This window comes from Tiliqua scincoides, chromosome 6, assembly GCF_035046505.1.
Source record: "Tiliqua scincoides isolate rTilSci1 chromosome 6, rTilSci1.hap2, whole genome shotgun sequence".
NCBI classification, from domain to species: Eukaryota; Metazoa; Chordata; class Lepidosauria; order Squamata; family Scincidae; genus Tiliqua; species Tiliqua scincoides.
In genome coordinates this window covers 46,439,120-46,456,465 of record NC_089826.1, presented here as the reverse complement: position 1 = coordinate 46,456,465, position 17,346 = coordinate 46,439,120, and the positions used below count along the sequence as shown (strand labels likewise).

General features: G+C 44.3%; 1 protein-coding gene across 1 annotated transcript in view; it reads right to left on the bottom strand.

The window, feature by feature from the left end:
- GUCY1A1 (guanylate cyclase 1 soluble subunit alpha 1) overlaps positions 1-15,328 on the bottom strand; it is a 46,171-nt gene extending 30,843 nt beyond the window's left edge. Inside the window, exon 1 of the mRNA XM_066632603.1 lies at positions 15,256-15,328. The gene's annotated coding sequence lies outside the window, so the exon portion shown is untranslated. The remainder of the gene's footprint in view (positions 1-15,255) is intronic.
- Between the last annotated feature and the right edge of the window lie 2,018 nt (positions 15,329-17,346).

Here is a 17,346-nt window from a genome sequence, read left to right as displayed (position 1 = left end):
GGTGTTACTATGGCACAGCAGGGAACCAATAAGGTGTTAGTATGAGTCATCTCATTTCCAGGCATCAGAGCTAATACTAGAACTCTTATTCAGTTGAATGAGTGTCATTAAGTTGGCCACTGATTTTTTTTTGTTAGTTACTGATTTGTTGGGTGGCCTGTACTGTTATACAGGCAAGTGTCGCTTAGTGATGGTCCAATCAGTGACAACCCGCAAATGTGATGGCCGCAGCTGGTCCATGTTCACCCCCCACCCCAGCCTCTGAAGCCAAGGGGAGCCACACTCCCCTTGCCTCCAGAGGCTTTTCTGAGCCTTGTAAAGGCTCAGACTGGCCGTTTCGGTCAAAAATACATGACTTTCAGTTTCCCAGGAAACCAGAAGTCACGTATTTTCATCCAAAATGGGCATTCTGAACCTCTGTGAGGCTCAGAAAAGCCTCTGGAGGCAACGGGAGAACAGCTCCCCTCGTCTTCAGAGGCTTTGCATAACGTCAAGCAACAATTCGTGACAGGGGTGCCAGTCTGCATCCCTGTCAGTAAGAGACGTACAACTGTTTATTAAAATAAAGTTAATGGGGGATGACACCAACCCTAGTGATGGCACTGCATTTAGGTTGTTCTTATGATGTTGTTATTCGGTACGGTCTGGTACGAGAAGAGGTTCATCATGGGGATGATGTGTTGAGCTCTTGCAGCAGGTCATGAAAACCCTTGTGAGTTCTGAACTGGCTCAGAGCAAGTGGTGCTGGGGAAGAGAGGTTAATCCTGCAGTGGACCTTAAGGGCCAACTATAGCTTTGAAAGGCAGTTTAGATTAAGAAAACAATCCACCACTAGAAGGTGTCACACAAGGATCAAGGCATTAAATAGGCATTAAATAGGAAAGGCATTAAATAGGATCAAGCACAATGATCTGGTACAATATCACTACATTATACTTTACAAAGAGCAGATAATACAACCATTATTGTAGAGCAAATAATACAACCATTATTTCAGTACACTGGTCAGCCTTAGTTTGCAGTGCTCCACAGAGAATGAGTGTGTTCCACTCCTGGCAGCACACATGTAGCAGAACTGCTCTAGGTGAATTCTGGAGAGGGGCTATAGTTTTATGGTAGACCATAAGCTGTGCATGCACAAGACTTCAGGTTTGAATCTCACCATCTCCAGCTTGTATGCCAGGGGTGACATAGTGAACAGCCATTGCCAGTCAGAGTACATAATACTGGGCTAGATGGATCAAATATCTGAGAGTGCAAGGCTGCTTTTTATGGGCAATTTTGTCTCATTAGTACTGTAGAAGTCATGTAGCCCTTGTCAGGCACAAAATGCAGCTTTAGCTTTGGTTAATGTTTGTGCAGAAAAGCAGATTTACAGGATTAAGATAAATCCCTTACCATCTAAAAAACTGCTATATCCTGAGAGAGAGCGAGAGAAGAAAAAACCATAAACATCAGTTCTCCAATTTATACTAAATGCATATAGGATTTCATTTATAGCTCCTATTTATTGCTTTTCAAATATAAAAATAAAAACAACTCATTTAGTTACAGGATTAGAATCTAATAAGAATTCCCTGTATTTTCTTCACTATAATTCTTCTATTATAATGTAGGTTGCTTTGTAAAACTCACTCATCCATCACTCCATTCAGTCCACTTTGATCAAAAACAGACCGTGGATGGGGGGGCTAATTACAGTTATTAAAATTTTCAAATACCTTATATACAAAACATTAATTGCTCACAATGAATAGTTTATGTACAGTACTCATTTTATCATTTCCTTCTATTTTTTGCTCCATGTACATCCTTCATATACTACAGGTTCCAACTACAGGTTGTGTCTTGGCATTCATTGGGGTTCTGTTCCCAGAACGCCCGCAGATGCTGAAAATTGTATTAAATGAAATCAGATCAGAAAAACCAAGCTCCCTTTCCTCAAATATCCTCGCTTACCATTGTAATGTGGGAGAGCAGCAGCAGGCAGGCAATCAATCAAGCAAGAGATTAGTTTCAGTTCACTCAGAGGCAAGCAACCCCTCCCTTTCCCCTGGAGTACATGAAAGAATGCAAAGCGGAGGAGGTAATCACTTCTGCTTTGCATTCTTTTCTGCTCTCTAGGGGGAAGGGAGAGGTTGCGTGCCTCAGAGTGAACTGAAACTAAGCTATTCAAAACCCCTGGAGATTGACTGATTGATCGCCTGCTGCCACCCTCCTGCATTACAATGGTAAGTGAGGCTGAGTAAAAGGATGTTTTTTCTTTCATTTAAAGGGTCTTTATCATCGCACTGAGATAAAACCATGAGTGAAAAATTCATGGTTATCCCTAAAATGTTATACCTAAAATGTTATACCTGTAGTTCCTATAGAAATGCAAAGAAATGCCATCGCTCCACTTTCATTTCTGAAGCTGTGGTGAGCCCTGCAGAAGGTTGCACAGGGCTCCCCCCACCCCTGGGAGGCTGCAGGAAGCTCGGGTAAGTGGACCCAAGCCCCTGCAGCCCCCCTGAGCAGCGCGATCCTGGGGATCGCACCGCTGCCTTCCCCCCACCCCCGCTGCTTCCCCCTGCCCCCGCAAGAACTTAGAGCGGCTCAAACTCTCCCTGAGAGTTTCAGACGCCCTGAGAGTTTGAAAACTGCTGCCTTACAGAACTGATCCAAGCCCTTCTAGTACTTGGAGCTCCAAACATTGCCTTCCCCTTGGGGCAGTGCCCTGTCCTATCAGGGCACTGCTTTATCTGGCAAAACACCAGTTGCCTCCACTGCTTCTCCTTCCATTCTCTGAATCGGAAAAAGGAAGAAGAGAATGAAGCGGAAGAGGCAGTAGGAAACATTATGCTCTCCTCTTTCTGTTCACTTCCGATAGGGCTCCTCTACACTTCCTCTTCAACTTCCTTTGAAGTTAGGGAGGAAGAGAAAGAGATTGGTGAAGGGCAGGCAGGCAGAAGTTGGTACTACTTGCCACTAGAAGCAGCAGCCTCAAATGACCTCAGGAATGGTTCAGACCTGTTCATCTATCATATTTAAATCTATAATTGGGCTTTCACATTACAAAATATTTCCATACAAAGCTTGTAAAAAAGATCTTACCAAATTGGACTGCATTGTACTAGATGGATTGATGCTGAAAGAAATACAGTTACAGCCACTCTTTTCCCTCCCAAAGGGCATAATATTAACTATATTAATCTTCTCTAGTCAATGGAAGCCTTTGGCTTGGAAAGAGATCATTTGATTCCTATTTGCTTTGTCTAGGCCTCCAGGCAAACCATGTTTTACAGATTCAGTGCATGCATTAACTCTTGTATAGCTGTTCCTGCTTAAGCCCAAATGCTTTACTGCATTCAAATGACCGACAACAATCAGAACACATGTTTTGCATGCAAAAGGTCATAGGTTGAATCCCTGGCATCTCTAGTTAGAGATGGGAGTGATCCCTGTTTGAAACCTGTGAACTTTTGCAAGTTGGTTTGCAGGTGTGCTGCAGACATTTGGGGAGGGACATTTATTAGTAGGGCCACTGGGGAATGTGAGTCCCTGAGCCCCCAGTCAGTAGCACAGTGTGCCTTGTTAATGGTCAAAAAACTGATGTGACTTGAAAATTTTAGTGCCTTGTCAGAGTGTCCTGAGATGAAAAAGGTTGAAAAATCACTGTCTATAGACTGGGAAATTTCCTGGTCAAATCAGCTGAGGGATTGGACAGTTCCTTATTTCCCCAAGGCTCAGGAGTGTCCCTGATTCCTCAGGAGAATCCACTGATTCCTGGATTTTTTTTTTCCTTTTGGGAGGGGGGAGAGTGTTTGCTTAGCTGTGTTTCCACCGAGATTAGTATCCTGGGCTTTGACAAAAATAGACTCAAACTCAAAAGCACATTCTGTACCTGAAGACTTTTATTCTGAGCAACAGAAGAACTTTTCAAGGAAATTATGTTTGGTGCATAATACATCTGAATATTATGAACAAGGCAAACTAATATTCTGAACCAAGCAATTATGAACATTGGCATACAGAAGGTTCAGTCCTCAGAAAATTCAATGATGACTGACTTTAGCACCAAGGAAATGGTATAAAAATTATGTGTCCCCTAAGGATTTCTCATTAGTTAGCTGGTTAAGACTGGCAGTTTGAAAGTCATTTCGGATTTCAGTCCCAGCTGTGCTCACAGTATTACAATAATTAAATATAAGCAAGCTTACAAGTGGCTCAATGAATTTATTAAACTATTTCCATTTTAAATAAATTGTTTGGGGAATAACAGTACTGACCCTATGATCAGAATATCATTCTTTATCCAAGCACTCTGCTCTGGCAGCAATGCAATCCCCAGGATCACACTGCTGCTGGAGCCGAACCCCGATTTCTTTTACTTACCTTCTTTTTTTCTTATTTTACTAACAATCGTACAATCCTAACTTGCTTCCTGGGGGTGTGAGGCTCCCCAAGCCTCTGTAAGTATAAAAAAAGTTATCAGAAACCACTTCCAGTTTTTGATCACAGAACAGGAAATGGTTTCAGATCGCATTTTTCAGTTACAGAGGCTTGCCTGGGGATACGGTACATTTGCACCAACTTTAGAGTCAGGGAGAAGTTGTGCTGCGCTCCCCGTGTCAGAACCAGGTACAGCGGCGTCAGTTTGCATCTGCACCCACACTCCCAGGAGGCCAGTACTGCAGAAGTAAAAAAAGAAACCTGATCAGTCCCAACAGCAGCATGATCCTGCGGACCATGTTGTTGCCATCCCCTATCCCTGCAAATAATTAAGTGGTACCCTCCTTCTGAGGAGGACTTTGGAAACCACTGATGTACGTCTATCTTTCAAAGAACCTGAGCACAACTCACTATTATTGTGAAGCTTTTGGGTGGCATTTATCTTTTAATTTTATATACATTTGTTTTACATTCCCCAGTTTCCTGAGCAATAGAACATTTCAGGCAGCAGTCTGACCATGGTCGGTTTCCTTCCAAGCAGAGAGTACTGGAGAGTTGGTATTTTTGTAAGATCTGCCTCCTGGCTGAGCTAAATATGCCAGCTGAGCTAAATTGGGGTGGGGAAGAGAACTGGCATATAAACAATTATCAATGATCAAAACAAAACAAAAAAAAGTTTCCTAAAACTGATTCTTGTCAATCAGACATCACAAACACAAAAAGGAATTTGTCCTTTCCCAAATTCAAAAGTCTTCTTCCTAATTTCTTTTAGCACACACACAGTGCTGGAGAAGGGGAACACTGGTCTCAGACCCTACTCTGTGAACCAGGTGGGACGAACTAGTGTCCAATGACCTAAACATCAGTAACAGCAGTGGATGTATAAAGCTACAACAACTTACTGAGATAAACACTTTTAACAAGACACTATTTCCACTACAATGCTATTAACCCCCTTGAACCCACGAAAAAGACAATATACAAACACAACTAACCTATTCTTCATTTTATGACATTTAGGAAGTGGAACCTAAAACACCTTCTTTTTCTTTTATTTTTAATTAAACCGGGTGAACTAAAACTGTAATTATAACATAATAAATGCGTCTTTACAATATATTTTTCTTATAATATAATGATGGGTGCAAACCAGAGGTGGACTTGGGCCAGTTTGCACCGGGCCAGGAGTGTTGCAAACATGCTGAAAAGCAGATTTACAATGACCTGGGAGTCAGGGAGGATGGTGCAAGAAGTTGCGTCAGCCTCCCTACTCTAGATCCAGTCCCAACAGGGTAAGTTTGCGTTAGCTGATCTCAGCCAACACAGGGGTCTGGAGGGGGGGGCATGGGGAAGAAGGCAGGAGGGAGGCATTTGGGGATACGGGGTGGGCAAGCAGCAGGCATTCCCGGGGGCAACAGGGAGTGGGAGGCGGGGCCAGGAACCGGCAGTTATGCCGGATCATGACCCTGTTCCCGAGTGGTGTGGAGCAGCCTCTAGCTACTCTGACACAGATCAGAGTAGACCCATTGGGGCTGCTGCAGCACGACACGGGATAAGGGAAAGTTTTCCCCCTTGCCTCAGGCTGAACTGCTTTAGGCCCCAAATTTGTGCTGAATGCAGTGCAGGCCCACTGGCCTGCTGCTCCAATGCAAGTTAGGATTGGGCTGTAACACAGTTAAACAGGAACACAATTTCTATCTATAGACAGCTTTCAGGACCCTGGAGTTGGGTCGTAAGGATGATACTCAGATCCTCTCAGAGATGCATGTATACACTCACATGGAAATACAGAAACATAACTATCATCCTGAAGAACCTCTAATATGGATCTGACCTACTTTAAATATGAGCTAGACAATGCCTAGAGGATACAACATATAATGTGACAGTTTTAAAAGTCTTCTTTTCTAATTTTCTACCTCTTTAATTTTTTTTAAAATTTGCTTACTATCCCCTGCTTTCCACAAATGGAAGCATACGGCCATTATTCTCTTCCTCTGTCATGTTCATTGTCACAAGCTGTCGTCCCCCATGACTCTACCATGATAAACATAAAAAGGAACTTGGCTGGATTGCACGAAGGTCTTGTGGATTTTAAAACAAAAGATTCCAAATAATCTGCTATTGCAGTACTATAACAGTTTTTTTTTTTTAATTCTATTTTCATCCTGACAGGAAACTAATCCTCCAGATGTGTCACCCTGAACAGATATATTTCACATGAACTTTAAGCATATCTGAGAAAGACTCTATAGCTACATGAGAAAGAAAAAAAGTTACGAAACTTCTTAGCACCATTCCAGTGCGACATCTGTGTGCATGCGGCAGTCACAGAAGCACTCATAATAGCAAATGCCATGCAAGCACCAATGAAAGAGGAATACCTTATTTTTCGCTCCATAAGACACACTTTTTCCACCCCAAAAAGTGGGGGGGGGGAGTGTATGCGTCTTATGGAGCGAATACTGCAAAAAAACAAAACAAAAAAACAAAAAAAACACTCCGCCCCGGCCCTGCCCCCTGCCCGCTCTGCTCTGCTCAGCTTCCCCGGGCAGTCAGAGGCTGAGCTGGCTGGGGGGCTCCTGCGTTCCCTCAGCGCCCGCGCGGACTGTGGCAGAGCTGGAGGGAGCCCAAGCCCGCGTGTCTACTCAGAAGTAAGTCTCAGAATCAGTGGGGCTCACTCCCAGGAAAGCGTGGGTGGGGTGGCAGTTTCGCTGCCCAATCCTGTGCATGCCTACTCTGAAGTAAGTCCCATTAGAGTCAGGGGGGCTTACTCCCAGGAAAGCCTCTCTCCCCCCCCAAGCCAGCATCACAGCTTCTCTGCAACACAAACACTTTCCCCCCTCTCTCACACACACAGGCTGCCCCCTTCTCTTACACACACAGATGCTCTGCCCCCCACACACACACTCACACAGCAGGGGAGGGGCGCTTTCACTCACCTCATCCAGCATCTGAATGTAAGCCCCCTCCCCCCCATCACAAAGAAAAAACTGTCTCCTTGGTCAGAATGCCAGTGTTTGCTTATTGCACAAGCCCCAGGTAAATCACCATAAATCCAGAGGTTTGTTGTGTCTTGAGAATTCAAGTTGTGGTTGGACTTTCCACTTGTTCATTTGTATTGGAATCACGGAAGAACTGGCAAGGAGGTAGATGTGGTGTCAGCAGTGGCCCCTTTAAGGGTAAGGCCTGGGCATCCAGCAGAGTGTGCTGCACAGCTGCAGCCACTGGAAGGCAATAGGGCCCTCAGGGATATAAGGAGTACCTGAGGAAGAAAGGGTTTGTGGGTTTTGAAGGAGTGCAGGTTGGAGGGGAGACTGACTGGGTTTATTGAATTTGGAATCTGACTGTGGATTGTGACTGGACTTGGATACCCTGACGGATTTGACTAACCTACCTGGAACCTGACCTTGGACTGTAATTTGGCTTATTGGCTCTGGACTCTGGACTCTGATTTGGCAACTCTGATTGATGGGACTGATTTACTTGGCATCTGTGGACTAGAACTGGACTCACTTTTGCTTGCTGCACTGGTGAGTTGCACAAGGGGGACTGATCAGCCTTAAGCGGGCACGAGGCCCAGTGGATTGGAATTTGGTAGAACATCATTGTAGCAGAAAGATAATGTGATCCCCTATTTGTGTGCACCTGCTTTTGTGAGCTTCATAAATTCTGACTCTAGGGATGATGAGTTCTTGGGGTTTCCAGAAAACTAAGTACTCAAACCTTTAAGTCTCTCCATTTGTTAATGACAGTGATAATGGTTCTTAATGCCACTGTTGACTGCTGTTCACTTTACATGGTTCAAATGTTGTTCTGTTATAGTTTATTAAATATTTTATTACACTATTTGGTTCAGAATTTTTTTCCTGTTTTCCATCTCTAAAAACTAGGTGCGTCTTATGGTCAGGTGCGTCTTATGGAGCGAAAAATATGGTACATAGGATTTTGATAGCTCTTTCCAAGTGTTCAAAGCAATTCACATGTAAGAATTGCATTAAGGTAATATAACTTCTCTGTAAGGTAAATATTATCCCCATAGGGCAGTGCTTTGCCTACCTACTGAGTTCATGACAGAAGCAAAATTCACACAGAGGAAGTTCTGATTCAGAGCAATCTTGTAGCCCCAAGTTACTCCAGCTCTCTAAAGATACTTATAAAGCAACAGTCTCTAACAGTGCAATCCTATGTATGTCTACCCAGAACCATGAGCCACTGCCCTCAGCTATACTTATTCCCAAGTGATGTTTATAGGACTGCAGCCTTAGGAAGGTACTACATGGGTCTTTCCCTTGATTTATAAAGACATGGGATCTGTTTGTTTACCAGTGAATTATACTGCAGTTGTTGTTTTTTTTAGTAGAACATTCTACTGGATTTATTACATAAATATTGGGTTATGATCAGCTCGCTCCTTTAGAGATGCAATCTAAAACATACTTACTTGAAAGGAAAGTCTCAATCATAATTTGTTCCAGTATATAGGTTCTACATATGGTGGGGTGGCAAATGAATCTGGGCTCCCCTGACCCCCATAATGACATCATCATATGTGGCCTTGGGCCTGCATGCATATAGAGGGGACCTCTCTCCACCAGAAGGTCATCTGGCTTCTTCCCTATTAATTTTTTGGGAACTCTTAAAGACCATCTTGAGTTTTTAAAGTTTGACTCCTTCCCAGTTTTTCTGGCACGTGTCTAGCTCTGTGGCTGTCTTTTTGTGCAGTTTCAATGTTTACTGCATTTATGATTTTTTAATTTTGATTCTTTTTAAATAATATGCTCCTTTAATACTTCTGAACACTGCATGGGGTCCTCAGGTCAAAAAGTGACATATAACTTTTTAAATATAAACATATAAATACCAAGCTGTGCATTTTAAGTATTTATAACTTTTCAGACTCACAGGCGCTGCTCCTTGTATGCTGCAATTATGGAAGAAAAGGCACAATCCAAAAGCTTTTTCCCACATCTCCCTATGTGTGAGTCTACCTACCACTGTAGGTGGCCTCAGGACTTGTGAACTGGCCCTAGAACCTACTGTCTCCAGTAGGACTGAATTATAAAAAATGTGGGGTACAACTAGTACAGATGGATGTTTTAAGCTCAAAATTTTAAGCAATCGTCTCCAAGTTATTATCAAGATGCTAAAGCAAAGATATATATAACATAATAAAGCCAAAGAAATAACTTTATTTCTCTGTGGAGTAAAAGTGAGTGTGACAGGCTTATGTGAAAAGAGAAGTCAAATGGAAGCAACCTAATGTATTTATTGCTATCAAGCAGCAATGTACTAAATAATAGTACTATAGGACAAGCAGAATATGTTACAGTGTTTCTCAAACTGTGGCTCGGGACCCAGTAGGCAGGATGCCATTCATTTCAATATTTTATTTTTAATATATTAGACTTGATGTTACCATGGTCTGTGAATGCATTTGGGGAAATATTACAGAGGTGTACTTTTAACAGGTTACTACGTATATGCTTTTAACAATGATAGTAAATGGGACATACTCCTGGGTAAGTGTGGGTAGGATTGCAACCTAGGATTTTTAACAATTTTCCTGCTTGATGATGTGACTTCTGGTGGGTCCTGACATCACTTCCAGTGGGTCATGACAGATTCTCAATCTTAAAAGTGGGTCCCATACTAAAAGTTTGAGAACCACTGTGTAATCACATTTGGGTTCCTATTTTCTTCCCTGCCCCTCCAGCCCTGGTTGCCTGTCATACTTCATGAATGATCTCCAAATAGTTGATTCAATGGATAAATATTTTAAAGATTAAACAAACAAAACACTGAGGGTAAAATAAAAGACTTCCCATAATTGTTTAACTACACTATATTCTATGGTAATGCTTTTTCAACAGTATTTATTTTTCCTTATTGTGCAACCATTGGTTACACATTCAGTCACTGTGGTAAAAGAAAAGGAAAAAACCCACCCCTTTTTCTTCTCCTTCCCTGGTGTGAAGATTGGAAGAATTTCTGTGCCTGCTCTGCTATTGAGAGATAATGATCAGTTCAGCTGATGGGGCATCTCATCCTGTCTTTTATCCAGCAGCCAATCTTGTCTTCTCTTGATTGACAGAGTACAATGAGGCCTGAAGCCAGCTTCAGCATTCATAGCACTGTACTCTGGGGCCAGATTTTATTAAATACCTTCTGATAACAAGGTGAAATCAAAGTGTAAGATATATACAGTTTGTCTTGATAAGTTTAAAAAAATGTATTTTCCTAGCCATTCCAAGCAAAGACAAGCTCTATTATATAAAGTACTTTCCAGTAGCTACCAATCTACCAATCCAGTAGCTTCCCCAATCTAGGAAAGGCAGCTTCTATTTGCTTTAATTTACTCATCATGCTCCCCACATTTCCTATATTTCTGAGACAAATCCAATACACATGAAATTTGCTGCTGCCAATTCTGTGTAAATAAGGACTGAAAGGCCCATTCTACATTCAAAACTCACACCAGACTCCAGCTGAACATGAATTTTAAGGACAGATGTATTCAAACTTGCAATGTTCCAGATCTGATCTTCTTGAAGGTTCATATCAAGTGTTTGTGGTGGTAATCTATGTTCACTCAAAGTACAGTATTAGGCTGCACTTAACCATGCTGATCTCGCAAAACAGTGTTAAATTGCTGATATAAATGTATTCTAAGAATCCAAGCAACCATAAGTTCCTTATGCATGAATGTTCAGAGTACAAAATAAATCAACACCACCTAACTCTTACAGTTCATTTTAAGACCTCACATTTTTATTTTAAATCTGATCCTCAAACCCAACAATAAATTATATATCACTGAACATATTATTCAGTGGTTTTAGACATTGCTCCCTCCATCAATTTATTTTACAAATTAGATTTTACATATTTGATAATTGTCAAAATTCTGAAGGCAAATTTTCATTCAATAAGAACAGAGTTGAAATTATACTATAATTTATATTTATAGGTGTTAACAGCAACACCTACTGTTGTAGTATGTACTTGTAGTACAAGTGAAAAGCTAAACATTAAAGCCGTACTCTGCTGCTACAGTAACATTTCTTATGAAATAGTCCTTATTTAATGTTATTGCTTGCTACATTGTACTGATATTTCGAGATAAAAGGCATTGTTTGATCCAAGGATATTAGAATCACACACGTGCATTAGGTAGCAACCAAAAACTAGTACAGAGTCTGGTGGCAATTCAAGAACTAACTGGCAGTGCAATCCTAGGCATTATCTAATCCTAGGCATTAAGCTTCATTGTGCTTAATGGGACTAACTCTCAGGTAATACTGTACGGCAGGGTTTCTCAAACTGTGGGTCGGGACCCACTAGGTGGGTCGCGAGCCCATTTCAAGTGGGTCCCCATTCATTTCAATATGTTGTTCTTAATCTATTAGACTTGATGCTACAATCAAGTATGTGACTGCACGTGGGGAAATGTTGCAGAGCTGCCCTTTTAACAAGCTACTATGTATAGTCTTTTAACAATGATAGTAAGTGGGACTTACTCCTGGGTGAGTAGGGTTGCAGCCTAGGATTGTTACAATTTTCCCTGCTTGATGACAGTCATGAGATCACTTCCGGTGGGTCCTAACAGATTCTCATTCTAAAAAGTGGGTCCCGGTGCTAAATGTGCGAGAACCACTGCTCTCTCAAAGGGATTGCAGCCTTATTGTGGCATCAGCTTTATACTTCATCTGACAAAGGCTGCATTCCTAGACACACATTCCCTGGGAGTAAGACCCATTTAACACAATGGAACTTACTTCTGAGTAGACACACCTAGGAATGTGCTGAAAGTAGGCTTATGCCACAGTAAACCTGCTAGCCTGTAATCCGATGCACACTTACTGAGAGTAATCCCAACAAACACAGTGGGATTCACTTCTAAGTAAGCATGAATAGGATCACACCCTGTCTTTGTTACCAGACTCTATTGTTTTTCTTGCATCAGAAAACACAGCGACTGGAATTTGTCACTACAATAACATAATCACCGAGTAAAGCTACAGGCGCAGTGCGCCAGGCATTTATTACAGCTTAGTGTTTGGGCTGAAGCCTTTCCCTTCTGCTGGCAAATAAGTCAAACACAGAACAGTATCCAGACGTAGATACACCAGTGTCTGCCTACATTCAACAAACAAACCCATAACCATGTTCTAATCCACAGTAAGTCCTGCAAATGGTAGCTTTCTAAAATTAATTTAGTAGGCAATACTTTAATCAATATGGTGCACTTTTGCATCACTAGCTTTTTTAAAAAAGCCCCCAAAGTCCAACCACACAATAATATAGTGAGAAAATGTCTAAAAATTTAAAAGACTGTTGAATCCCATGCCAACTGTACCTTTTCACTCCAAATTAGAAACCAGAAAAACAGCTAAGAAATAAAGGGAACTTTATACTGCATTATTTTAAGCAGTCCTCGGCTTTTAATTCTTTTCAGTACCAACTATGGTCTGAAAAGGCAAACACAAAAATTAGATACAGAACAACAGCAGCTGTTTAGTGAAACATTAAATATTGCTTCCGAATCCAACAATTTGAGGATGCCTCAATGATCAACTGACAATCTTTCCCTGATAATGCTATAACTCACTATTTAAGTTTGCCTTCAACTGACAGGATGTTTCCAAAGGGCATAATATGCAATAGTTAAACAAGTTCACAACACCCATATTAGTCAGGTTGGGTTTTATAAATAAGAACTATTTTCTAAGTATTGGAAACAATATAGCTGAGGCCAGGGCATATGCGTTTGTAAAGGATAAGAAATCTCATCTGAAAACAGCCTGTTTCCCCCTCCCTCCACCCCACAATGGACTATTACAATACTATATTTCAAGTCTTCTAATAAAATCAACACATTTCTTTATAGAACATTTGAAAGTATATATTAAAAGTACTGTCTGAAATTAGTTTTCACACTAAGATATGCCCAGTAGAAGGAAGCTACAGTGTGGTGATGAAATTAGGTAGGGATTTCAGATAGGTGAACTCCTGTTGTACCTCCTTCAGTTATGGGGGTGGGAGGCAGAACATACACAGCTAGGGTTGCCAACTACCCAGAAGTAAACTAACCTCTTCTGCCTTTCCCAGCATCTGGATAACACAAACATCAGCAAGTGAAGCTTTTCAAGGCATCAAGGTGGGGGTTGCCCCTAAGCTGTGAAATTCCTCTCCCTTTCAAGCCAAGTTGGTACACTCCGTCCTCCAAAAGACAGTCAAAACCCATGTATATTGCATCTTTCTGGTCTCATTTGACCTGACATTTGTCTGTGCCGTGGTTTTTAATCAATTTCTGCCCAGGCCACAGGTGTACACATTTGATCCCTGTTGCGTATACGCAACATTGGGCAGAAATGGCTTTAACTGCTGTTTTTAGTCCCTACCCCCCCTTCCGCTTTTGTAACTGAGGACTCTGGTTTTAAATTAACACTGCAGCAAGTCTGAACTGAGTTCCACTATGATGGAAAAGTGGAATGCAAACAGGATCAATATTACATTCTCTCCCCTCCCTCCTAGGTACATCAAAGTTGTCTGTGGAAGGCACAGCTACAGCGGCATCCTGAAAAGGTGGCAACCCCTCTGGACTGAATCCTAGGATCTTGCAGACACACCTACAGTGGAAAGTTGGCAACCCCTCTGGACTGAACCCCAGAGGCTTGCAGGCACACCTACAGCGGCGACCTGAAAAGTTGGCAGCCTCTCTGGACTGATTCCTAGGGTCTTGCAGACACACTTACAGTGGCGACCTGAAAAGTTGGCAACCCCTCTGCCCTGAATCCCAGCAAGTACCGGTTGCAACCTTCCCACGAGCAGCTGACAGAACGGAAGAGGCTCGGTCCCTCCTCCTCCTCTCTTCCCACGAACCTCCCTTGCCGCAGCCGGTGCCCGTGCTGTGCCTGCAGCCCTGATCCCGGAGCCGCGCGTCCCGGAGCGTGGGAACCAGGCAGGCAGCAGGAGTCCTGCAGCCGGCCGGGGCTTCTGCCGCAGGGGGGAGGACCTGCACCAGAGGCGAGCACGGGGTGGACGGGGGAGGCAGCAGAGAATGGCCAGTCGAGACCCGCCTTTCCTATTGGTGGGGGAGTCCCAGTGGTGGGGGGGTCCAGCACCGTCCTCCCCCTTCCCCCCAGTCTCGGAGCTGGAATCCCTACCCTGAGAGGACGCAGAGAGAGACTCCTGCCAGCCAGCAGTGCGTGGAGGCTTCAGACCAGCAAGCGGGGGCACCCCAGATCAGCAGGTGGCAAACCGCCCCCCGTCTGGGGTGCACAGAGGTAGGGATGGAGGGAGGGGAGTCAGCTCTATTCCCCCCACCTGCCCCAAGTGGAACATCCCTGCAGGAGGGCATCAGTGTCCCACCGAGGAAACCATTCCACGAGAAGGGGTGAGGGCAGACCATCAAGGGAAGCAGATGGGTGGCCGACCAGGTTGGGTGGGCAGAAGCTGGCAGTGCCAGTGCGGGCAGGAAAGGCAAGGCGGGGAGCATCCCAGGGTGGCGAGCCCCTCCTGGCGCTATCCAGGGTCCCCATGTGCCCCGAGAACCAGGAGCTGCCATCCCATCTACACCTACCTGGGAGTAAACCCTATTGAGTATAAGGGGGCTTACTTCTGAGTAGACACGCATCGGCTTGGGCTGGGAGGCTGCCACCCTACCCACACTGACCTAGGAGTAAACCCCATTGAGTCTAATGGGGCTTACTTCTGAGTAGACCCACACGGGATTGGGAGAAGGGCTGCTTCCCCTGGACCCAGCAAACGCAGCCAGAGCCAGCCCCGGGCACAGGGGCGCTCCCAGCTCGCCCCACTCACCCTCCACGCCGCGCCTCCAGCGGACCAGAGCATCCCTTGGCCGCCCCTCTGCGCGCCGCACGCTCTCCCCGCCAACTCCTGTTCGAAACGTGCGCTCGGCTGGCTGGCCGGCCGGCCTCAGCCGCTCCTGCTGGCCCCTCCCCGGCCGCGGACTCCGAGTGAGGAGGCGCTTTTCCCTGCCGCCCAATGGGAAGGCACAGCGCGGGGTCGGGAGCGAGCTGGACGGAGCGGGGGGGGGGGAGTTAGGCGAGGGAGGGTGTCAGTGCGGGGGAGATCAGGCTCTGGACTGGGCCCTCCCTCAAATGTGTCTCTTCAAATTAAGGACATGTTCAGATGCTGAGCACCCCCCTCTCACCCTCCATCATGCGAAATCCAGAAATACAGCATGGAATGTCAGGGATATGTGGTGGGTGAGGCAGAGCCTCCCCAACGGAGTCGTTCGAAAAGCACCGCCACCCTGTGTCAGGTGTGCACGGAGATGTGCAGTGGACGGGGAGGCAGGTGAGGCAGAGCCTTTCCACCCGAGTCCTTCGAAAACAGAACCGCGCCTTCTGTGTGATGTGCAAGCATTCAGGGATGTGCAGTGGGTGGGGAGGCAGGTGAGGCAGAGCCTCCCCAATGGAGTCCTTCGAAAAGCACCCCCATGGTATGAGGCACCCAAGCACCCACAACCCATGCATGGAATACATCTCTCTCTCTCTCCATGGGGTGAACACGCTCCACACATGAATTGTGGATGCTTGGGTGCCTCACATGGCAGTGGCGCTTATTGAAGGATTCTAGTGGGGAGGCTCTCCTTCACCTGCCTCCCCACCCACCTCATGTCCCTGGCATAGATATGAACCTGGCTGCCACACAAATCTCCCTCACCCAATTTCAGAATGATTGCAATGCATGAAGGGAAATCTCTCATAACTTTCTGGCCTACACTGCAAACAAATACAGGTGTGCATCACTTAACCACAGGGATACTTTCTCCTATCCCCTTTGTTATGCCATTAGGTCATTAAGCGAACATTCAGTCCAATCTAGTGCCTTTGTTGTGTAAACAGACACTCCCTGCCAGACTGGCTGCACAGGCTACTGGAGACTGATTGCCTCTTCTTTGCATTAAGAGCCACTGTGTAGTGTAAACTGCAAGCTATGAGAGACCTGACTGCCTCTTTAAGAGCCTTTTTGTGGTGCTTTGACCACTGTCATATATGCGGTCCATCCTTAATTGGAAGGCTGTTAAGTGACACAGGCCTGCATGTTTATTTTCCCAGTGCAAGTCTGGTGTGTGTGCAGTTGTATGGCACAAAATTTATGTTACCTGGTTAAAGGTTGCTTTAATACAAAAAGGACAATGTGCCGTGATCTACAACTTGCCCCTTTTCTATGAAGAAGCTACCAGATGTCTCCCTGTGACACTTTTCTAGTGTATCTTGCTTGCACTATGGATGTATGTATGTTTTCTGTTTTCACTTTTTTGGTTATCTGACTGGACTGGAAGTACCTTCACTATTGAGGTCAGCTATTTAAATCCCTGTTTTGAGGGAGAGATGTACACAGTAGGGGTGAGGTGAGCAGCTGAAACAGAGGTGCTCAGAGGACACTTCTTGCTCAGTTGTGATAAGGAGAATCAAGCTGGGTAGCACAGACCATCCAGAGGAGGTCTCTTCCTTGGTTCCACTCACATCATCCTACTCAAAATTCTTTCCCTTTCCTAAGACAAAGCAACCACTTATGGAAACAGGAAGAGGTAGGAGATGGAAGTTCTCATCAATCTGTGGAACATCATTTTCTACAGAGGAAGAGGTGGATCCTGAATGACCTCAATCTAACATTTGAAATGTTCTAAGCACTTTCGGGTTGAGAAGCGGCCGGGGATTGGATTGGGCTACTCAGACTTTTTCATAAACAATGTTGAACTTTATCCCCATATTTAGTTTACTAGCAAATGGTGAACTTTCACATTGTTTAGCACAGTAGTTATTGAACTCTGTCCACAGATACTTGAAGTATAGAGGTCTCCAGTACCACTTTAAGGGGAACACTATGAAGTAATTCTGTATTAAGATATTATCAATATGTTACAAACTTAGGGTTACC